Source organism: Amblyomma americanum, chromosome 3 (genome assembly GCF_052857255.1).
Source record: "Amblyomma americanum isolate KBUSLIRL-KWMA chromosome 3, ASM5285725v1, whole genome shotgun sequence".
In the NCBI taxonomy this organism is placed as follows: Eukaryota; Metazoa; Arthropoda; class Arachnida; order Ixodida; family Ixodidae; genus Amblyomma; species Amblyomma americanum.
Window position 1 is genome coordinate 35,693,033 of NC_135499.1, and position 23,786 is coordinate 35,716,818.

The 23,786-nt window shown below is 46.4% G+C and overlaps 1 pseudogene; it reads right to left on the minus strand.

Moving 5' to 3' along the window:
- Positions 1–15,635: 15,635 nt before the first annotated feature.
- The window catches only part of LOC144123680 (uncharacterized), a 31,531-nt pseudogene continuing 23,380 nt past the window's right edge, over positions 15,636–23,786 (minus strand).

Here is a 23,786-nt window from a genome sequence, read left to right on the forward strand (position 1 = left end):
ATAGCGCAGAAAAAAAACAGCCAGGCTTGCGATAAAATATGGTGCTTATACAATTGTGACGTATGCCTTGAATACATTGCTCACGCGCCCGATAGAGAGACACGCGGTTCGCTTCGCTCATTGACATTCGATACATATGCCACCACAGAACACTTCGTACTGTTGTCATATTAAAACTCATTTAGGGCGGGTGTTGCCAAAATCCACACCATTATCCACTTTAATCGCATGTTCTGTTAGACCAAGGCATGCGCGCGCATTCTGTGCCAAAATCCGCTGTGTAACATACAAGAAGCTTTTTTTTGTCTCCACTTTTAATCTTAACAACCACAATTATGTGTGCTGTTGCTCTCTGGTAATCAATAAAGTGCACCATTAATGCACATGCAGTCAGCCATCTCTGGCTGCTTTTTTCTCACCTCTAATGAAGAAGCTAGGTCATTGTGTAAAGCATGTTCAGGTACATATTCAGTCGTCCATATGTGTATTGAACGGGCAAAACATTAAGACAGTAATGAAACTAATATTGTAATTAGCTCATTGTACCACTCATCTTTAGGGTTTCAGGCAAATATATAGCACAGCAAAGGGGTCAAATGTATCTTCCTTCTGTGCAACATGGGCATGAAGCTTGTTTCTATTAAAGTGGGAATATAAAGAAGTATATATCACAGCCTTTTGGCCAGCGCTTTATTCTCACCAGCGTGTAAAGTGTCAAGAACACATTTCAGATGGCATTCAGCAGAGGTACAATGCTCAAGGTAGCATACATATGTGTCACCTTCTGCAAACATACACCACCAAATTAACGAATTAATAGGTGGTGAGTGTAATACCATATAGCAGACAAGTTAACAGTCAAGTTCCTCTCCAAAGTTTGTCACCTGATACACATGTATTTGTCCAGATTGCTTGTATAGCTGCAAACAGTTCAGATCCCCCTGTGATCTTTTTGTGAAACCATTTTAGCCACAGTCCACATTTTGGATTATGCATTAGTACTATTTGTGTATCATAAAAATGTGTCCAAGAATGCATGCTTCTGAAGGATGGACCAGATCAGTGCCATTTCTCACATGTATTTGTAGTTGGTGCCTCGATAATTGACGTGGTGGCTTAAATGCTGCATGAAAACGATAAGTTCAATTGGATCTGCAGTCCCTGCCTGTTTCAAAAATTATGTGATGCAACGGTTCCTTCTAACACACGTACATTTCTTCTCAATCTTTAACCTAGCAATTCAGATACTCAGCGGCTTTCAGCCATGGAGTCTTAGACTTGCCCGTCTGTCTATGGAAATTTTTGCCCCTTAATTGTGTCTCAAATTTTTTTACCACCACCACACCAACTAATCAGAACTAACTGGAAAAGTTGCTTCCATCTGCAGTACAAATTGACAATTTAATTCAATTGTACCCATAAATTAGTCACTTAGACAGGAACTGCTATATATAGTTACTCAAAAAGTATAGCAAAGTAAAGCAATGCTATTATATTTCATTATCTTAAGTAAACACATCAGTGGTTATTGCTGAGCCTTTCACTGACATTTGTTCAGCAAAGCAAATGCAATACCTTATGTTGTGGGTTACACAGCATAAAGCCATGGAGGTGCACGACTATATCAAATGTGTATGCCCAAGAGCAAAATTTAGCCACTCTGCCTACTATTACGCCAGTGTCGACATACATGGAAAGGCTTGCATGTGACTGTTCACACCAAACGAACTGTTGCTATTGCAATGAAATATATACAACATCAGCAGTATGGGAGAAAATTTAGGAGTATAGAGTTGAGAGCATTTCGTATTTTTCATATCTTTTATCGGCCTGTGCAATACAAAATCGTTACTTCACGCATTAGTATAGTCAGTTAGGTATAGTACCAGTTCACGCAATACAGCGTGATGTTGATTGCATTGTCACTGACATTCACAGAACACTGCTGTCATAAATAAAATTATCCTGAAATCTAATTACTTATACAGTTTGGATATCTCATCACATGGCTTTATGCTTCACAGACCTCAGCCTTTGTGCTATAGGGTTGAAGGAGTCTACATACTCCAAAGTACTAACATCTACGATATCAGATTTAAAGTACTTTAATTACCTTTCTCCATTTCTGTACAATTTACTGCTTCAGCAATGGTCAGGAACAAATATGCTTGTAATACCCGCATAGTCCAAATACGACAGCACAATAATTAAATTAGGATATACACTATCTTATACACAGAACAGATATTGATTTCCTGAAGCGGCTGAAGGTGACAGACAGCTATGGAAACGAGCTTTTGAAAACGGCAAATATAGAAAGTAGCAATTTGGACTAGCATAAGACCAGGCTATAGTTGCACGCAACTGATATGGTACGACCCTTTTTCTTCCACTAGGCATAATATGTATGGCAATAACAATAAATTTCTCTTGAGCTGTACAATTCTTCACTTAGGCCATGCACCACACTTCAAGGCTGTATTTAACTTTAGTGCTGTGCCAAATATTCACTGTTGTACTAATTCCTCAACTTTAAATGCAAGAGTGAAGTCACACTATTTCTAGATGCAAAATTATAGTACGAGAATGCCTTCACCAGGATATTCTCTTTATTTTTCACTTTCAATACACATAAAAGATTCTTCATTCAAACATCCTTAATTAAATAGTCAACCCAAGCCTACTTCAGAACGTACTAAACTTTACAGAGCGAGGTGACCCTATAGATATACATTATGGCAAAGGCCAGCTACTATTTTCACTTGCTCTTGGCAGTCTAGAATTGCATGTCCACAAACTTTTCTTCAGTCTTATTTTGGATTGTCTTTTGTGCCTCTCCTCTTTTACTAAATTCTCGTTCATGGAATGTTGCAAACATTGGAACATAATCAAATAATAAATGGATTGTTGTTGTAGTGGGATGCTGGTACTGTTTTTGTTTTTTTCAATGACCGGCGCCTAAATTAGATCGGGATGGTACGTGTTAGGCAGGTATGAAGGCTGCACATGTTTGAATAAAGAAACGTACCCCTGAAGTTTTCAATTTTCTGGAAAAGAACTACAACAAATATGCAAAGCAAATCGAGGAGGACGAGGAGGAGGAAAGGAAGATAGGTTAACCAGGGGCGGGGAAAGGGGTGAGGGGATAAAAAGATCAAGGAGAAAGCAAAACAATATGTATTATTAATGACATGAGCTAGTAGCATAACCTATCGTTTCCTGTTGCAATAGTTCAAGTAATCTCAATAACCTGAACGGGTGTCCATAGGACCGTCGATCATCTCACGACCAAGAAATTGTGGTGTAAAACCAAGTTACACTACCACATTAACTCCAACAACACATAGCCATTTCCTGCGTTCTCAAGATAAATGGTAGAAAATACACAATGAGCTCTCTAACTTTTTGCAGTGTGAAAAAAATGACGGTAGGCATACCTGTATGCAGAAGGAAGTGCACTCTTAGTTTTTACTGCAGCAAAAATGCTATCAAAGAAGAAACCTAAAAGCCTGATCTTCCAACCCTAGGATTAATGAGCCCAGAAAAAATTTGATAAATGAAAAATTGCTATGCGAGTGCTCTCAGGAACAATAACTCATCTTTAAGCCCAAACAAAGTTCATGAAACAGCTAAGGCATTTCATGTCTGGATAGGAGGCAGCACAAGCATAAAAGCCCCTTAATTCCCACTGCACTCTCAGATTCAGAAATTCCTTGACTGCTCATGCATTAAGCGAGTGAGATAAAAGTAACTTTTCTTCTATTCTTATGTATTTATCTTTTTTTTGTAACGCTTGGCTGCAAAGCCAAGTGTTTCACATACTCGGTTCCTTCTTCGCCAAGTTTCTTGTTGCAATAACTAGTTAACTGTGAGTAGGCTTTATGTGCAAGTTGTTTTTCATGTTTCGAAGAAGTGTGATTGTCTACCAACTTGCCTAGACTAATCAAGCTATAAGTGTAAATGGAAATTATTCTCAGGCTTATAAGACTATTGCCAGGAGTTTGACAACTAACAAACCATTATTTGTCGACCAGCCACCATGCAGCCAGTTTACCACTGCATAAAATGCATGTAAAGGGCTGGACTGGAAACACACTTGGCCCCTTTTATGCCCACAAACGGTGGATCCAGTTCAGTCATTAAGGACAAAGAAGAATATGGCACCTCTGTGTGCCTCCTTTTGGCAAAATGAAAACAACACGTACGGCACAAGCACCAGCTTTAAAGGGGCATGGAGGATATGACTTCAACCTATTGCTTTCTTATAATCGATTCCATGGCTCTTGCTTTCTGTGTTGTTAGTTCTTGCAGATAAAATTTCTGGATAAGATTTCTGGATAAGGAAAGCTGGAAAACTTGCCCATAACTTGCCCCTGGAAATCGGCCTCACTTTCTTTGCCGCTTTAATCTCAAACAGACGCGAGCGCCATCTCTAGGGTCTTGACAGTGCCACATTACTTTTGTTTGTTTTATCCAAAGTTATCTAAAAACGATGCTCAATTTTTAAGATAAGGGCAGCCGGGAGCGCAGAGCGTACCCAAAACGGGTGCCGCCTAGGCGGTGGCGCGGCAGTCGCTTTGTGATGGGCGCGTCGTCTACTACTTCCGGCTTGAGGAGCGTCAGCAGACGTTGACTCACGTGCAGCGCCGTAATAGTAGGGGGGGGGGGGTAAAGGGGCTGCAAACCAGGGCCTTTCCTCGGACAGTAGGAGAAGGGGGCCCATTTATTCTAACCTGCTTAGTATATGAAACCATGGGCAACGGAACTTCGAGCGACATGTATGAAGCGAGAAAACCATAACGAGCAGACGGGACCCCCCGCCTAATGTAACAGCATGCCTTTAGCCTGATCATTTGGGGAGAGCTTGTCGAGCTGCAAAAAAATGGAATCCCCCGCCACACCGGCGGGCCCTCTTTCTTACGATGCGAGGTGCTTTTGCTTGCAAGAAGTTTTGTGGTTTCCTGTAAGTCCGTCTGTCCAGTGCTGCCTGGAGAGGAGCGGCATGGGGCAAACGCCTAAAACATGTTATGTAGGATTAGGACCTAAATCTTCATTGCCGCTCGTCACCACCAGGCTGCCCTAAACCTCTCAAATAGTTCCGCCGCTGTCCTTCTGATAGAAAGGATGTGCTGCAGTACCCAACAGTGCCTCCCATCCGACTTTTCTTTACCGTGACGGTAATCTTGGCGGGGAAGGTTGAGCCCGATAGCGGATGATGAGTCTGATGGCAGAGTCTAGGCAGGAAAGCATAGAAGACGTCACACGTGCTTTTTTCCGCGTGCCGTGGGGCATGGAATGTTCACTGTTTGGGCTATCGTTGTGGAAGAGTGAAGGGGGAACTTAGAGAGCTGGACACAAAGGCCTATCTCCACGGCCCATTCCTGTCCAGTGGCTGCGCGTCCTCGCGCGCTCGACGAAAAAAGCAGGTCAGACTGGCCGCCGAACTTTCCAGAAAGAAGTTGAAAAGGATGACTCAGAGGCGGCGGAGGGCGCGTAACTTCGCCCGCGCTAAATTCGCCCTCTCCCCTTCGTTCTCGCGCTCGGCGTCGATGGGCAAAAGAAAAATCGAGAACCTCCAAGGACAGACGATTGCTCCTAGACCGGCAGACGTGAACGGAACGAGACAGGGAGTGAGTTTGTACGGAGAAGGAGGGAATGAAAGGAAGTTGATCGCGGGCTGCGATTCAGCCCCGAACCCCGGTTAAGCTTGCATAAGCCCGCCCGCAGAGGAGCTCCCGAGGGACGCACCACTCTCGGCCAGCCACGGACCATCTAGGCAGCGTTGTTGGGATTCAGGTAGCAGCATCCCACCGCTGCCACCAGTTGTTGGGATTCAGGTAGCGTGACTGGGCCGGAGAAGAGACGAGGACGATCGGAGGTAGAAAACTCGAAAAATTTTATACAAGGACTATTTACTTAACGTACAAGTAAGGGCAACTGAGAGTGCTTCTCAGTAAAGACAGCTTCTTAGCAGACGGGAGTCTCTCCAAGCAAAGGATATCTCTCAAGAGGGCGGCTCTCTTCTGGTACCAAACCAGCAACTCGTTAAATACTCTTCGTATACCCCAGATCCCTTGCTGGGGAATTCAGTTCGAAGAATGATGTTCAATCACACGATGGCACTGATGGTACCACCCACGGCAGGGCGGTCCTGATGTTCTCTCGCAGTTCGGTCGAGGGAAAGAGAACAGGACCCAATCACGTTGTCGTCCACGCGGCCTCCAGGTGGGCGCGCACGTGTGTCCGGACCGCGCCCATGTGGAACCGGAAGGCGCCTGGGTGACACAGAAATGCAGGCTCTCTCCCAGCAGGGGTTGAGAGATCTTGTTCTGATGACCGGAACGCGGAACCTCTACCGAAGGCGCAGCTCTCGGGCCATTGTTCAACCTGGAACAGGAAGGCGCCTGCGTGACACAGGAATGCGGGCTGTCTCCCAGCAGGGGTTGAAAGATCTTGTACTGATGACCAGAACGCGGAACCTCTGTCGAAGGCGCGGCAGTCGGGCAATTGTACAACACCAGCGTGACTGAAGACGACAACACTGATCATGTACTTCTTCGTCTGATGACCTGTTCGAACACATGCGGATGCTATTATCGTCGCTGCACGCGACGTTCCTGCAGGCACGTTTCTTCCAGAGGGCTCATTCACCTTCGCGGTGGTTTTCAGGGAATCCTCCCCATGTCCAAATTCGCCGAACTCAACAGCAGGAAGGGAGCGCGAGCCCAACAGCACCCCTGCCGCCAGATATTGAGCCCCGAAGATGAACAGCTCGCACGTACCTCGGCTGTCTGGGCGTGCCAGGAACCAGACGCTCACTGGGAGTGTTCGGATGACTTTCAGTGCCACAGCTCGGCATCGATTCCCCTCGTCAGATGGCCGTTTTGGGAAATTCTCTGCAATGCTAGCCTATAGAGGTCACAGACGCCAAACAACACCTGACAAAAGCAAGTGCCCTGAGAACCCACTCATCCCGCCAGACCAAAACTCAGGGCCAAAACTGCACTTAGCAAAAAAACTTCAACTAAAACTTGAAGACATCAAATATTTTGCCTCGATGAACAAATGGTGTCTCCCAACGAGGAGCTTAGACAGGAGACCTGTCCAAGGCTTGTGCTCCCGCTCGAGGTGCACTTGGAAAGAAAAATATTCGCTAAATGAAATCAGGCTGGTGCTTAGAGGGCACGCGGTACGGGAATAGGTGACTGGTTTTGGCCGACGTAGCGTTAAATTTTGCCCGCCCCAATACCTCATAGTCAAGGTACGTTACACCAGTGGCTCTTACTTACCGTTGGCCGAAAGAAGGAAAACGTACTCCTACATATGTTACCTGATTATGAACAACATTGCTGCAAAGATAGTGGGAGATATACGCTCTCCATTAGGAAGAGAATATTAAATAAATCTCTAAAAGAAAAAATTTGGGGGACATCCCCTTTTGGTAAAACCTTTACCAGCTAAAAGGCTCGGCTTAGCCCGTCGGCATTAGTGTGGAGCTTGCCTTTCTTGTAGCGAACCTCGAAGCTGTGGTGCTGGAGTGCCAGGCTCCACCTCAGTAGACGACCATTTTTGAGCGACATATTGCGCAGCCAAGTCAAAGGGCAGTGGTCCGTTTCTACTGTGAAACGGGACCCGGAGACGTAGCATTCCAATTTTTCAATACCCCAATCGAGGCATGCGCATTCTTTTTCAGACATGCTATACGCCGCTTCCCGCGTGCTAGCTTGCGGCTCAAGTAAAGGACAGGCCATGTGTGTCAGCTATCACTTTCATGGCAAAGAATAGCGCCTAACCCGCGGTCGCTGGCATCACATTGTATGATAAATGGTTTCGAGAAATCTGGCGCTGCCAGTATTGCGCGCTCACTTAGGGCCGTTTTCGGACTCTGAAATGCCTTCTCTTTCTTTTGGTCCCAAGAAAGATTGGTAGGCTCACTTTTTCTCATCACGTCGATCAGGGGGCTGGCTAAATCAGAGTAGTTCATTACATAATGTTGATAATAGCCTGCTAGGCGAAGGAAAGCCCTGAGTTATCATTTTGTGATTGGGCGACGGTACTCCACCACGGCAGCCACTTTAAGTTCTGCAAGTCTGTGTTGGCTTCGTCCAACCACGTGCCCAAGATAGTTCACTTCGGCGCACCCCAGGTGGCATTTTCCAGTCCTTGCCATTAAACCAGCCTCAATCAGTCGGCTCAACACAATACGCCGGTTTTCAATGTGCTCCTCCCAGTTTTGTGAGAAAACGGCCACATCGTCAAGGTAAGGGAGAGCGAAATCTGCAAGTCCCCGCAGCGCTTGGTCCATTAACATTGAAAAACAGTACGGAGCATTTTTCAAGCCGAAGCTCAAGATTACAGGGCGAAACGTGCCCGCGGGGGACACGAGTGCTGCGTACCTGCTGGCGCGCTCAGTGAGTGGCACCTGCCAGTTACCACGAACAAAATCCGGTTTGGATATATATTTTGATTTCGCGACTCTTTCAACCCTCTCCTCGATGTTCGGAATGGGGTAGGTCTGGTACACTGTGATTGAATTCAGTCTCCGATAGTCCACGCAAGGCCTCGGATCCTTGCCTGGAACTAATACAATAATGATTGGTGACGTATAGTCACTTTCGCAGGGCACTATGACGCCAAGTTTGCACATACGGCGGATCTCCGTCTCAATGATTTCTCTTTGTCTTGGAGAGACACTATACGGTTTGCTCCTGATCGGCTGTTCGCTGGACTGCTGAATTTCGTGTTCGATGAGGGTTGTTTTTCCTGGCTTGCTTGAAAACACTGCCTCAATGTCGCGGACGACGTTTTTCATGTCTCCTCGTTGACTTTGCGTCAAACGTGGCTCTCTGTCGATTGAATTTAGCAGCTCATTCGCTGTTTGCTCGTCCTCATGAGGGACATCACGTATGTCTGAGATCTCTTCCTCTGGCATGTTCAGCGCCATGTTAACCATGGCCTGACGCTGCATATAAGGCTTCATCAAATTTTTGTGGATTATCCGATTGTGTTAGTTCTTAAATTTGACCTCAGAGTTGTTGTCCGAAAGCTTGGACATCACCTTAGCTGGCCCTACCCATTGCACTTCAAGCTTGTTCCCTTTTGACGGACGCAGCAACATCACCTGGTCGCCAGATTTAAAGGTGCGCTGACGTGCAGATTTGTCGTAGTACACTTTAGACAGTGACTGCAATGCTCTGACATTTGCTTCCACGAGGTCTCTGGTTTTCGCAAGTCTTTCCAGTAGCTTTAGAACGTGTTGCACTACACGGGGATCCTCTCCGTAACCCTCCAATGACTCCCTCAGCATGCGCAACGGGGTCTTGAAGTCACGCCCGTAGACCAGTTAAGCGGGGCTAAATCCTGTGCTTTCGTGGGGGACGAATCTCATTGCAAAGAGTGCTGCTGGAATGTGGCCTTTCCAATCTCCCTTATGCTCAAAGCAGAGACCTAAGTATCCGCTTTAGCACTGATTGCATACGCTCGACTGGATTTGACTGAGGGTGGTGAAAGGAACTGCGGATTATTTTAATCCCACACCGTTAAAAGAACGTTGTTGTCAGTCAGCTTGTGAGCACGCTCCTGTTATCGCTTTGTATCTCTGCTGGGAACCCCACGCGAGAGAAAATGGACAAAAGGGCCTCTACAACACACGCGGAACTTAGCTCCTTCAAGGGAATGGCCTCAGGAAATTTTGTTGCCACTCACAGTGAGGTCAGGATGTAGCGACAACCAGAGTTGAACGCTGGCAGTGGGCCGACAGTATCTATTACAAGACGCCGAAAGGGCTCTGTAATGATGGGAACTAGTGTCATGGGCGCTTTCCATTTATCCATCGACTTGCCGACCCGCTGGCAGGTGTCGCAAGATCTAACCCGCTGTTTCACATCTTTCCAGCAGCCAGGCCAGTAATATTCGAAGGCTAATCTAGCTTTTGTTTTCTTTATGCCCAGGTGTCCCGCCCATGCATTTCTGTGTGCGAGCTCTAGAAGCTGCCACCGGTACTTCTCAGGCACCACGAGTTGCTCATATGCGCGTCTCTATGAGTCGCAGAATTTCCGGTACCGAGGGCCTGATTTCTCACGAAATCTGGTGTTCTTTCTGGCGACTCCCTCTCTCACATTATTGCTTTGAATTTTTTTTTTATTCAAATACCTCACGGGCTCCGACTGGAGTATTATGTGAGGGGGGTTACATAACTGGGGTGGGAAAAAGAAGCAAGTAGAACATGGTTATTTTTAACATCGTTATACAAAGAACAAGCAACCAACCAGAAAATAGAACTAAATTGAAAAACTAAATTGAAAAACGCACTACAGAACACACTTCAGAAGAAAATGCTACTTATTTTTTCTTTGAAAATAACATGATCTGAGATGTGAACAATGTTATCAGGAAGACTATTCCAATAAATGATTGCACGGGGCAGGGCTGATGAGTTGAATGCAGTGGTCCTTCCCGAAAGGCGCTTAAAACTGAGGTGATTATGCAATCGGTGAGATGTGCGGGCCGGTTTTGTAAGGGGTAGTGTGAAGGAATGATGGCTGTAAACAATTTTATGGAAGAGGCAGATAAGTGCTATTGTTCTGCGAGAATCTAAGGATGGAAGGGATAACGAAGCCTTAATGTTAGTTATACTGGAATGTCGGCAATAGTTGCGAGAAATGAAGCGAGCGGCACGATTTTGTACGCGCTCTAGGGAATTAATTAGGTACTGTTGGTGAGGTGACCAAATGGAAGATGCGTATTCAATTTGAGGGCGGACGAATGTCTGATATGCGAGCTGGCGTGTGGAAGAAGGCGCACCTCTGAGGTTACGCTTTAAATAACCTAATGTACGGCTAGTTTTGGCAGCAATTTTTTCTATGTGGGTTTTCCATGAGAGACTAGATAAAAAGTGAACGCCAAGGTACTTGTAAGATGACGCAAGAGTGGCTGGACTGTTGTTAAGCGAGTAAGTGAAAATGTAATTAGACCGTTTACGGCTAAATGTCATTAACTGGCATTTATCAGTGTTAAGGGACATTAGCCATGATGAGCACCAGTTATTAATGCGATGTAGATCTTCTTGAAGGGCGATGTGGTCATTAAAGGAGCGGATTTTGCGATAAATAACGCAATCGTCTGCAAACATTCTGAGTGTTAAGGTAATGCCTAATGGGAGGTCATTGATGTAAATCAGAAAAAGTAACGGGCCTATTACACTACCTTGCGGTACGCCTGATGTTACATCAATTAAATGGGATGAATGGTTATCAATAGAAGTGAATTGTTTTCGAGATGATAAAAAGTTTCTTATCCAAGAAATTGTTAATGAATCGAGGCGCAATGATGAGAGTTTCGCTATTAAACGACAGTGTGGAACGCGGTCAAAGGCTTTAGCATAGTCTAGGAATATACAGTCGATTTGAAGATTTTCGTCCATACCGTGAAAAAGCTCATTAGTAAATTCGAGTAGTTGTGTTTCACATGATAACCCTTTTCTGAACCCATGTTGTTTTGAAAAGAAGAAACCGTTGCCTTCTAAATGTAATGCCGTGTTAGATGCAATGATGTGTTCGAGAAGTTTGCAAGATATACATGTCAGAGATATTGGGCGATAGTTAGCAACGTCAGTTCGGTCACCGGATTTGAAAACTGGAATAACTTTTCCAATTTTCCACTCGTATGGTATCTCGCCTGTTGAAAGTGATTGCCGAAATATATGAGTGAGTATGACGCTGGAATGAGCCACGGTATGTTTCAAAATTTTCGAATTAATCCCGTCAATACCACATGAAGTACTTAATTTCAGATTGTTAATCAATGTCGCAACGCCATCAACAGTAACGTCTCTTGGGCTCATGAAGTCATAGTCATATTCTGATGGCGATGGAATATTGGAATAGTCTTCCTTCGTGAACATATTGGCGAAAAAGTTATTGAAAGTCTGAGGGCGTTCGTCTTGAGCAATGGGGTCTCCAGCCTCATCAATCAACGTAAAATCTGAAGAAGTTTCGGAAGGTGATAATGTTTTCCAAAATTTTTTTGGATTGTGCCTAAGGAGGGATTGCAGATCGTGAGCCATGAACTTATGCCTAGCTTTCCGTATGGCCGCGCAGTATTCTTTATCAGTGTTTTTATGTTTTTCCCATGATGCGGGTGTTTTGAGCCGTTTAGCTGTTTTAAAAAGTCGTTTTTTTTTTTGTTCATCAACGTACGCAGGTTCCTGTGGTACCACGGCTTAGATGAGTTGGCACGGAAAGATATGCGGGGTATATAGGTGTTCATTAACTGCGTGAGCTTATCTTTTAAGTGACGCCAGTTTTCGTTAACAGATTGATTAGGAAAGGATTGCAGAAAGGAATCACAGAATGTTTGTAAGCCGAGGTTAATGGCATCGTAGTTCGCTCTGTTATAGTCGAAGATATATTTCTGAGGTGGTCTGCGTTGGTGTGGCGGCATTTTCAGAGTGAAATGGAGCAGTTTGTGATCACTGAAACCATCCGTGAGGGAGATCGGGCTTATATTTTCTGGAGCCGATGTGAGAACAAGGTCTAATATGTTAAGGTCGCCCGTAGGTTGAGAAACTAGCTGAGTTAAAGAAAAGTCTAATGTTAGTTCAACGAAATTAAGTGAGCCCTGTGCCGATGCAGTTAAGGTATTCCAGTTGATATTCGGGTAATTAAAATCACCGAATAAATAAATGTCGGCCTTTGGGAAGTTATTTCTTATATCTAAGAGGTTGGCATGCAAATTTGTTACTAAAGAGTCTGAACTATCTGGTGGTCGGTAACATATGCCAAGAAGAGACTTAAGCGATGAGGACATGATGCAAACCCATAAAATTTCTAGAGGGGACGAAATGTTAACACGAAAGGAAGGAATGTGTTTTTTTATGGCGATCATCACGCCACCTCCTCTTTTATTAGGTCTGTCATTCCGGTAGATAACAAAATCACAAGAGTCAGGTAAAATTTCGTCGTCAGTTATATCCGAGTGCAGCCACGTTTCTGTTAAAGTTAATATGTCAGAGTTACTATCTTCAAGATATGAGTAAAGTTCGGTGCGCTTTGGAAGGATGCTACGTATGTTAGTGAAAGATAAGAAAGCGAAGGGTGGGCAGTGCCGCCGTATGAATGTTGTGGCTGATAGTCAGAATTGTGTACAACCGCTCTTCGTTTTTGCTATCGGGTACATTGTTTGACAGTGTCAGAAGCAGCGTCGTACATATAGACAGTGTCGTTCATGCGCAGTTTATCGACCCTAAGCTTAAACGATCCGCCCTCCGACTTTGCGAAATCTATCAGTTTTTTCCTGGCCAGGCGTGTTGGGAAAGAAAAATCTTCGCGAACGACATACTGTGTGTCGTTAAACTTGTGACCTTTATCTATGATCTGCTGTTTGTCCTTGTAGTGAGCAAACTTGACGATGATCGGCCTACACTTCCCTGGTTGGTATCGACCAAGCCGATGAGCCCTTTCAATTTGTGTTGGCTCAAGTGTGCAGCCAAGGTGTTCCGCACACAGCTCCAACACCTTTGTTTCTGAGCTAGACCATGTTTCGGACTCGTTGTCAGGTATACCAAAGAAAAGTAGGTTAGAGCGGCGAAGTCTGTTTTCTGTGTCGTCACATCGTGAGGTAATTATCTTTAATTGCTCGGTTATATTTGAGGGACCTATTGTAGACAGTTCTGTGGATGGCGTAGAAATGGTAGATTTCATTTCTACCATTTCGACCTCGATTGTGCGGATTCTGGCAGATAGCTGTTTTAGTTCAACGTCCACTGATGCCTGCCATTGTTTTAGGGCGCGTAGGTCATTCCTGATACCATCCTGGCCAGATTCAATTCTCTGGACTGTCTCGAGTACAGTTGCCAGGACGCTTTCTTGATCGGTGCCAGGCGGACCAGGATTTGACTCTACGTCTCCAGAGAGCACTAACGGGATGCTGCTAATATAGAGTGCCATTCTAGTCTTACAACCCGTAAGAACATGCAACCAGTGTCTGGGGCACGACACCACGAACAAAAAACGATTCGAGGTTTTAGCAGATAAAGGGTCATCATTGTAACTAACCTGGAAGAACACGAACGGTGAGTGCTTCATGTTGAAAGCGGTGTCTTGCCCCAAGAAAACGCTGTCCGGTTGCAGATTATATCCCGCACTTCCAACGCTGATAGCGGGGTGGGCGGATGTATATGGCTCCGGTTGCCAGCCGAACTTGACAATCTCGTCCAGGAAGGGTGGTTTCGTCCAGCTGTCGGGTCTGGTCGCGTTTGGCAGCGTCCAAAGTTGCAGTGAATCCGCAGTCGGTGTATTCCATGGGAACTGAAGAACCAGGAAAACCTGGAAGAACACGAACGGTGAGTGCTTCATGTTGAAAGCGGTGTCGTGCCCCAAGAAAACGCTGTCCGGTTGCAGATTATATCCCGCGCTTCCAACGCTGATAGCGAGGTGGGCGGATGTATATGGCTCCGGTTGCCAGCCGAACTTGACAATCTCGTCCAGGAAGGGTGGTTTCGTCCAGCTGTCGGGTCTGGTTGCGTTTGGCAGCGTCCAAAGTTGCAGTGAATCCGCAGTCGGTGTATTCCATGGGAACTGAAGAACCAGGAAAACCTAGAAGAACACGAACGGTGAGTGCTTCATGTTGAAAGCGGTGTCGTGCCCCAAGAAAACGCTGTCCGGTTGCAGATTATATCCCGCACTTCCAACGCTGATAGCGGGGTGGGTCGCTTTTCTGATCTGCAATGAGTGCTTTCCTATCAACCTTAGCCAACTCCTCCCAACCAGTCGAAGCCGGTGTTAATGTGTTTGTTCCTTCGCGTTGGTTCCTGTTGCCCCGTTCTCTAGGGAACCGGCAGTTCCTTTGATTTCACGAGCTACCGCTGGTTCGGGAACACTTTCATGGTCATGCTCATGCGGATTAGATGGATCAGTTTTCCTGCAAGGATCCCCCGGCTGGTCGAGAGAATGGTTCGGTGCCTGCTCATTTATCGGAGCGTAGTCGAGTTTCTTTGCGAGCTCTTGCGCTCGAGAACGTGTTAGCGCCATGCAAGACAAGCCCGACGTGAAAGAGAGACCTTTCTCTTTCAGCAGCTGCTCGGATTTTTTCGAAAACAGGTACAGGTAGGGCAAGTGTGTCGGCAAGTTTGCGCTAACTGCCGCTTCTGTCTCTAGCCTGCAAAAAGTCCCCTCTAGACTCACATTCGCTATAGGCAAGCATGCACTCTGTTCTTCGGCGACCTGCTTAATCCAGGCAGATTCGGTGGTGTAGTCAGTGGAGGAAACACAGGACGGGTGAGCAATATTCATGGTAGCCGCTGAATCCCGAAGTGCTCTAAATTTCTTGCCATTTCTCATCACGTCCCGCAAGTGTGGCTCCAGCAGTTTAAGGTTTTCCTCCGACTGTCGCATGCACGCGAACACCATCTTTTGCTGTTTGCAATTCACTGAAATGTGACCCTGCTTGTTGCAATTATACCAGACAATGGGCTTTCGGGCTTCAAACGCGCGAGCTCCAGGTGCCTTCTGTTTTGGCGAATCGGCAGATTTGGGTGACTCCATCTTGTTTTCGCTACCTCCTCCTTTTGATCCCGCTTTCTCTGTTCGGTGATCTCGGCGTGCTGGTGGCACCCTTTGGTCGAAGATTCTCCTTTATTAGGTTTCTCCCTTTTCTAACCTGTTATCGTACCGTGTCTTGCTTTGGAGGTTTCGGCGAACGTAATACTCGTCTGCGAGCGGTGCTGCTTTGTCTAGGTCTATATCTGCTAGCCTATCTTGCAGCCATATCCTCAGATCGTCTGGAATCGCGCTATAGTACTGCTATAGTGCGATGCACTCCAGTACCTTGTCATGACTTCCGTGCACCTCAGCGGTCTTAATCCACTCGTTTAAGTTGACTTTAAGCCGGTACGCGAAGTCAATATGCGACTCTCTGCCTTTCTTTGCCTGCCTGAGTCGCTGCCTAAAGGCTTCAGCAGAAAGCCGGTACTTTCTAAGCAGTGCGCTCTCTACCTTTTCGATGTCATCACACTATTCCCGTGAGAGGCGAGCCACCACTTCGGCTGCCTCGCACGGAAGTAGAGGAAGCAACTTCTCAGACCAAGCGCCATTGTCGATGTGCACCTTCCCGCATGCGCGTCTGAAATTTACCAACAAGAGTGCATTATCGCCTCCCACGCGCTATGGTGAGACGAGATCCTGCAATCTCCGCCTCCCTTGCTCCTCTACCGAAGCTACAGGGCTAAGACACGCCATATTCCCTCCGTTCGACGCGATTTCGAGCTCCTTCATTTTTCGAGCATGTTCTCTCGCTTTTTTCTCTGCCTCATGGACCTCCCGTCTCTCTTGAGCCAACCGAAGCTCTTCTTTTTCTTTCTGCTCCAACGACATCCGTCTTTCTTGACCCAACCGAAGCTCTTCTTTTTCTTTCTGCTCGCGCAGCTGCCGTCTTTTCTGCTCTTCTTTGCGTCCTACAATTGTTTCCCAGGCCTCGTCGACCTCCTCAACAGTCACCTCCTCCTGCCGCATAGCCTCGAGAATTTCTTTTTTTCTTTTCGCTGAACGTAGCGAAATCCCCAGTTCCTGGAAAATTTCGACAGCTCCTACACTTTTAAGTTCTCCATCGTGAATTCCACTATGCGTTAGCAAGCAGACTGAAACAAAAGCCCTAGCTTGAAGTGAACAGAAAAGTTTCCCTAAATCAATTTTCCAGACAACAGGAATCCGCACTTAGCATCTGCCTGTGCTAGTACGGTCTGGAGAAATGAACGGAAAACATTGGGCACTCACCCTGCCAAGGTATAGCTGACGCCCGTCTGTCCCGTAGCTGCCGAGGTCCGTCGGAACCGGTAACTTCACGTGGACATCCCAACAGCTGCCATGCAGTTGTTGGGATTCAGGTAGCGTGACTGGGCCGAAGAAGAGACGAGGACGATCGGAGAAGGAAAACTTTATAGAAAGACTATTTACATAATGTACAATAAGGGCAACTGAGAGTGCTTCTCAGTAAAGAGAGCTTCTTAGTAAACAGAGCTTTTTAGCAGACGGGAATTTCTCCAAGAAAAGGGCATCTCTCAAGAGGGGGGCTCTCTTCTGGTACCAAACCAGAAGCTCGTTAAATACTCTTCGTATTCCCCATATCCCTAGCTGGGGAATACAGTTCGAAGAATGATGTCCAATCACACAATGGCACTGATGGTACCACCCACGGCAGGGCGGTCCTGATGTTATCTCGCAGCTCGGTCGACGGAAAGGTAACAAGACGCGGTCACGTTGTCGTCCACGCGGCCTCCAGGTGGGCGCGCACGTGTGTCCGGACCGCGCTCATGTGGAACCAGAAGGCGCCTGCGTGACACAGGAATGCAGGCTGTCTCCCAACAGGGGTTGAAAGGTCTTGTACTGATGACCGGAACGTGAAACCTCTGTCGAAGGCGCAGCTCTCGGGCAATTGTTCAACCTGGAACAGGAAGGCGCCTGCGTGACACAGGAATGCGAGCTGTCTCCCAGCGGGGGTTGAAAGATCTTGTACTGATGACCAGGACGCGGAACCTCTGTCGAAGGCGCGGCACTCGGGCAATTGTTCAACCCCAGCGTGACTGAAGAGGACAACACTGATCTTGTACTTCGTCGTCTGATGACCTGTTCGAACACATGCGGATGCTATTATCGTCGCTGCACCCGATGGCCTGTTCGAACACGTGGGGACGCTATTATCGTCGCTGCACCCGATGTTCCTGCAGCCACGTTTCTTCTAGAGGGCTCATTCACCTTCGCTGTGGTTTTCAGAGAATCCTCCCCAAGTCCAAATTCGCCGAGCTCAACAGCAGGAAGAGAGTGCGGGCACAACAGCGTGCGCCAGTCATCGGGACGGCCACCGTTGGACACCTGCGGTCGCGTCGGACTGACGAAGTGCCCGGTGCGGTGAAGAATTAGCATCCATTCATGCGAAAATGCTTGATCGGAAGCATATCAGTGGTGTGTCCAAACGAAAGGCGAAGTTAGCAAGAGAAGAGCGTGAAAAGAAGCTACCAAAAATCCCAAAGTAAATACTGAATGCAGCTTCCGCGGAGCGGTATGATTGCTCTACCTAGAGTCCGTGTAAAATTCCCAATGGTACCGACAGTGCTTCTGTGGAGAAGTTGCCAACTCCATCGCCACGGTTCCCTGGCCAGAAGCAAGGTTTGACTCATCTTGGTTGTCTGGATCCTGTGAAAACAGTGCCAACCTCAGTCGTCCATATTTCTGAGCAACGGACGCTAGCCGAGCCCTGTCCTGTTCCTGAGACAGCAACATCTGCGCTACTCGACCGGGCCTCTGCCACAGAGCTCCAGGTGTTCGGTCCGCCACTCCTGATTTCTTCTACTGCTGATCAACAGGTGCCAAACCTCCCCAATGAGCCTCCTTCTACTGACGAGCGCCAGGAAACAACACTCCAAGAACAGACTCACTTGTCTCCTGTTAGTTTGGCTTCAAATATTCATGTTTCCACCAACAAAGTGTGCCTCAAGAGGAAGAATGAGACGGCTTCTCATTGCGGCAAGAGAGAAGTATACAGACACCCCCGCAGCAATAGGTACCTTGCGAGATTCTCTGAAGTGACTCTGCTAAGTGGCCGGACGTTATTACTGGCAGCTTTTGGATTGTATGCCTTGAGAAAGGGTCATTGTATTTTCAAAATCGGGCAGAAAATTTTCCGTCTTCCGAAAGGCAATACAAAACTCAGAGACGCTATATGTCACCTCATCGTTTCGTGCGAAAGGCTGTAAATAAGGAAACGTACGAGTGACACTGGTGAATCTACTCGGAGTCCAATGGTTCTGTTTACTGTTTCATGTGCAAACTATTTTCGATTTCAAGCAACCCCAGTGCTTTCACCGCGCACGGCTTTTCTGATTGGAAAAGAGCAGAAGAAAAGGATTGCGCACAAGAAAATAGCATCGAGCACCAGACCTGCGTGAAAGCCTGGCTTGCCGGCTCTAACTCGATCAGCACAGTTGACAAGGAGCTGTTTAAGCATCTTTTCACTGAGACCGCTCAGGTGTTAGAGCGCGTAGTGTTGGTTGTTAAGCTTCTAGCTGAGCGCAACCTAGCGTTTAGGGGCAGTGAGTAGGTTTTTGGTTCAGCGAGAAACTATTTGGGAGTGCTTGAGGCCATTGCCAAGTTTGATCTCTTTCTAGAGGAGCACATCAAACGCTACGGGAACAAAGGAAAAAGTCACCCATCGTATCTTTCAAACACCATTTGTGGTGAAGTTATCGAGAATATGGCCAAGGCTGTAAAAAAAAATCTCGTTGACGAAGTGAAACGCGCAAAATATTTCTCTTGAATTGTTGATTCGACTTCATACCTTACTCACGTTGATAAGCTGTCAGTTGTTTTACGATACTAGTTAAATGGGAAAGTGTACGAATGTTTTCATGAATTTGTTCCAATCGAATCACATACCGGCTTGTATCTTTTCGATACCGTGATGCCCCTCTTGACGACCAATGGCATCTCAATTGATGATTGTAGGGGCCAAGCTTATGATAATGCGAGTAATATGTCAGGAAAATACGAAGGACTACAAGCTCAAATCAAACACCTGAATGAATTGGCAGTCTACTTCCCGTGTGCTGGTCATTCACTGAGTTTAGTTGGCGCGTGTAGCGTTGACAGTTGCCTTGAGGCAAATTTTTCACTGTAATTCAGACACTGTATGTGTTCTTTGCTGCCTCACCTAAGCGATGCAGGTATTTTTTGGACAGCATGGGCGGAACTGGCCAGCAGCTTGTTTTAAAAAGTCTCTCTGAGACAAGGTGGTCAAGACACGCTGAATCATGTAAGGCCATTCTGAAAAATTTCAGTGCAGTCTTGTGTTGCCTTGAAGATATATCAAAGTACGAGGAATAAAACGGTGACACTAAAAACGAAGCGCACTCTGTATTCAAGAAAATGACAAAACTAGAGACTGCATTCATGGCGATTTTCTGGAAAGAAATCTTGGAGCGTTTTGACAAAACGAGCGTAGCACTTCAGAAACCAGGCCTAGACATTTCAAAAGCTGTAGACGTGCTGAGCTCTCTAGAAGGGTTTGTTAATTCTTTTCGACCTTTCTTTGATACCTTCGAAGAGTACGCACGCTAAGTACCAATCAATGTTATCAGGATGAGGGCAAATGCATCGTTTTGAGTAAGCACCCACACAGAAAAAGCAATAGTGCGATAAAAGGTAAAAAAAAGTTAATCGTAGACACCTACAATGTTGTACTTGACAGTCTTGGCTCTTTGCGAGTGCGAAAGGCTGCCTACACTGAACTCTGCCAAAGGTTCGGATTCTTAAAATTGCTGACAGAAAATGGGAGCGAGGCCCCTCTGGCACAGCATGCTGAGAAGTTGGTTAAAACATACAAAAATGATTTGGAGCCAGCATTTTCCGCTGAAATCGTTCAGTTTGCGAACTTTCTGCACAACTCTGTGTGCCAGTACACGAGTCCTCTTGGAATAACGAAGTTGCTGCACGAAATAAAGCTTACTGATGTGTTTCCGAACTTTTCAATTGGTTTGCGAATGTACTTACGCATACTAGTGGCAAACTGTGAGACCGAACGAGCGTTTTGCAAGTTGTCGCTGATAAAAGATCGCCTTCGTTCGAGCCCCCTTGACGACATGGTGAACTCGCTTGCTATCATGTTCATTGAAAGTGATCTCCTCCGCGATCTACCCTTCGAAAAGACTATATCTGATTTCGCAAGCCTAAGGCGCAAACGATGCCATTTCAAAAAAGGACTGTTTGCGCTATACATAAATAGTTCGAATAAGTTCGTTGTGTCGCCTCCCAGCCTGCAAGTTGCCATTAAAACGCTGAGCAGTATAATTCAAGATATGCAAATCTTCGTTGTTCGTCTTTTCTTTGTTCTTGTGATATTTAGCGTGCTTATAAAGAACTGTATTTTTGTTTTGTATTGATAGCGCCACGTTTACTTGGTGTCGTCCTTGCTTGTCTTACCTTTACTGAAAATATTTTCAGATAACGTTTTTAATTACATTTGGTAATTTTCATCAGTATTCTAGTGCATTTTTATGGTGTTCGTACTTCCTTGAGTTTTGTATATATCTATTGTATATTTATAGAGTAACGTGTATAACGATTACTGCAGTATGATGCTTGAATTTTAATAATGTTTTGGATACAACCATGCGTCTCCTCACGGGATTAAACTTAGTGATGCAAACAAGTCCTAGCTTCAGAAGATCGACATCTGAGCTGTTTTGTCTTTTCTACATTCTTGTTCGTGTTGAGTGCACTAAACTTTTCCTTAAAGCTATAGCTTTTCCTGAAAACAGAATGCATATTAACCACAAGGTGAACATATGTGTTGGTATTTACAACAGCGCGCGTTTCAAGCAAGTTTTGTTGTTTTCCTTATATTAATAACGATAATAATAATCCCGTTGATCGCACTTCGTTATTTTTAATTTGTTGGAAAACAATGAAACGTGGCATATTTCCAGTAGCGTAGCAGGCGACAAGGGGCAGGTGGGTCAGTATAGGGAAAGGGGGCCTGCATGTGCATAGCCCAGGGCCCCCATTTTTCTTAATCCGACCTGAGTACACGTAGATTTGCTGCCTGAATCGGCAGCAATTCACAAAGCACCGCAATGTGTCACGACAAAGGAAAAATAACCAAATCACGGCACACAGCACCAGCAACATGCTTTAGAACAATCTTGTGTTGCACAGTCTCTGCTCTTCACAGCCTATGTCAAGCAGACACTGAGTGCAAATATTTTAAAAAAGCTGTGGGACAAATGGAGATGAAACAGCAAAACTAAACGTACGTGTTGTCTAGCTCAACTCTCTATCAATAGCTCTATTAGTAGGCACTAGGCAGAGAGATTAATTGAACTTCCTTTATTATGAGACAAAGGCATAAGGCCACTGTGGGGGCAAACGGGCATAGGATAAAATTCTGCTGAAGACTACATTCTTCAAACAGCACAAGGTATGACATCCATTCGTTGCGCAGACATGTGTACCAAAAAAATATTTCTAGTGTTATTCAAGTTGCCTTCGTCCATTTTGGAGCCGAGCGCTCCTTGTAAGTTGGTCTTCGAAAACCCATAGCATTCACTGCCTTCGAACAGATTTTTCCGCAAAATTAAGACATCCACAAAGTGCCTTGATTTTAGACGACACGCAAAAAGCAGCAGGAACTAGCCATGGAATCAGATGTTCTCGTGCAAGCCACCATGTTCACGCTATACCACTTCCAGTGCGCCATCATGGCAAGAGAAGTTACCCTGCAGCAAATAAAGTGCAAAACTGAGTGCGCTTCTAATTATCGTTGCGGTGTTGAGTTTTCAACGTTGTTTATTGCCAAAATAAAACATTACTTTTTTATTCAATGCGTTTGTATTTTTTTAGGCTGACAAGTGCAGGCGTTACCTCTGACAGCGCACCTTCGCGGTACAGAAGGTGACTGAACAGGAAACTTAACTGCAAAACTGAAAACACTGCTGTTTTGCTTGGTGTTGTTGAGTTTGAAATGCAGTTTCTTAGCAAAATAAAACATTACTCATTTTATTCACAGCGTCTTTACAGCAAAACATCAACCTACGGTCCAGTGTCGTGCAAATAAATGGTTCCGGGTCGGAGCCCTGCTACTAGCCATCGCAACCTGTGGAAACCTGTTCCCCCCCTCCATTTCGTTGCGGCCCATTTTCATCGTCGGCCGTCGGGACAGACAGCACCGGTTGGGCGAGGAGGGAAGTCTCCCTCATGGGGAAAGGAAACGGTGACGGGAGCGCCACCTGGTAGGTTACGCGGAATTCTGCGGGACCGGACAGAGTCTCTTCGGGATCCGGCCAGCGTCACGAGCGGTTGGAGCCGCACGCTCTCGTCACCTTCCGCAGCAGGCGCACGCGGATTTGTTGTGCCTTGCCGCTCGACTTCTGGTTTCAGGCAGCGAAGCGAGCGCAGCAAACACGCGCTCTGGTCGCCTTCCCCAGCAAATGCTAGGCAATGGCTTTGCCCCAAGAATGCGACGCGCACGGCCCAACCCGGTTGCCATTATCGGCGCATACAAACGTTCGCCGCCGATACCTCCGAAGTCGCGCCCCTGCCCCAGCTGGTAAGTCAGAAGTCCTTACTTAGCCTTCTATTTCCGATGAATGCCTCGTTGATGTTTTGTAGCTAGCTGGCCCACTCTGTGTTTTAATTGCAAGTGTTAACGCTATTGTCGTCCCTTCCCTTTGTCCCTCGAGCACGAACCCCATCCACGGTTTGCGAGCGGGAATGCTGCATCCGCGGAGTGGGAGTACGGGCGGGGCGTTAGGCTGTCCCCCGCCATATTTCCACAATGGCGTCCCAACGTGGGGCAAGCTCTTGGGACGAGGGACGACAGTCAGTTTGGTTCGTGGAATGCCCGCCCGGATTTGGAACAGCGTTAGGCCATACCAGAATTCGGAGTTGCTAGCAAGACTAAGGTGCTTTCTTGACAGCGAGATGAGCGTAATAGCAAGATGGGAAAATTGCCGTGCATGCTACGCTTTTGATGAGTATTTCATCGGTGCAACTTTGGAAGGTGAACCTACGAAGTCTGCACATGGGGAGCGAGACCGAGACGTCCGCGGAGAACAGCAAGCCAGAAGCGAGTGAATGCGGAAGCCTGGAGGGTGGCCCGATTTTTCTTGTGCATAGTTGTAAATATTCTCTGTTCTCTCTCCTTGGCTCTGGGATCCAGGCAACGTAATCAGCTCTTTTGGATTGCAGTCGTGATTGCAGGAAAAGCACCGCGGGGCTGCGACACTGCGAGAAGCAGTAGGC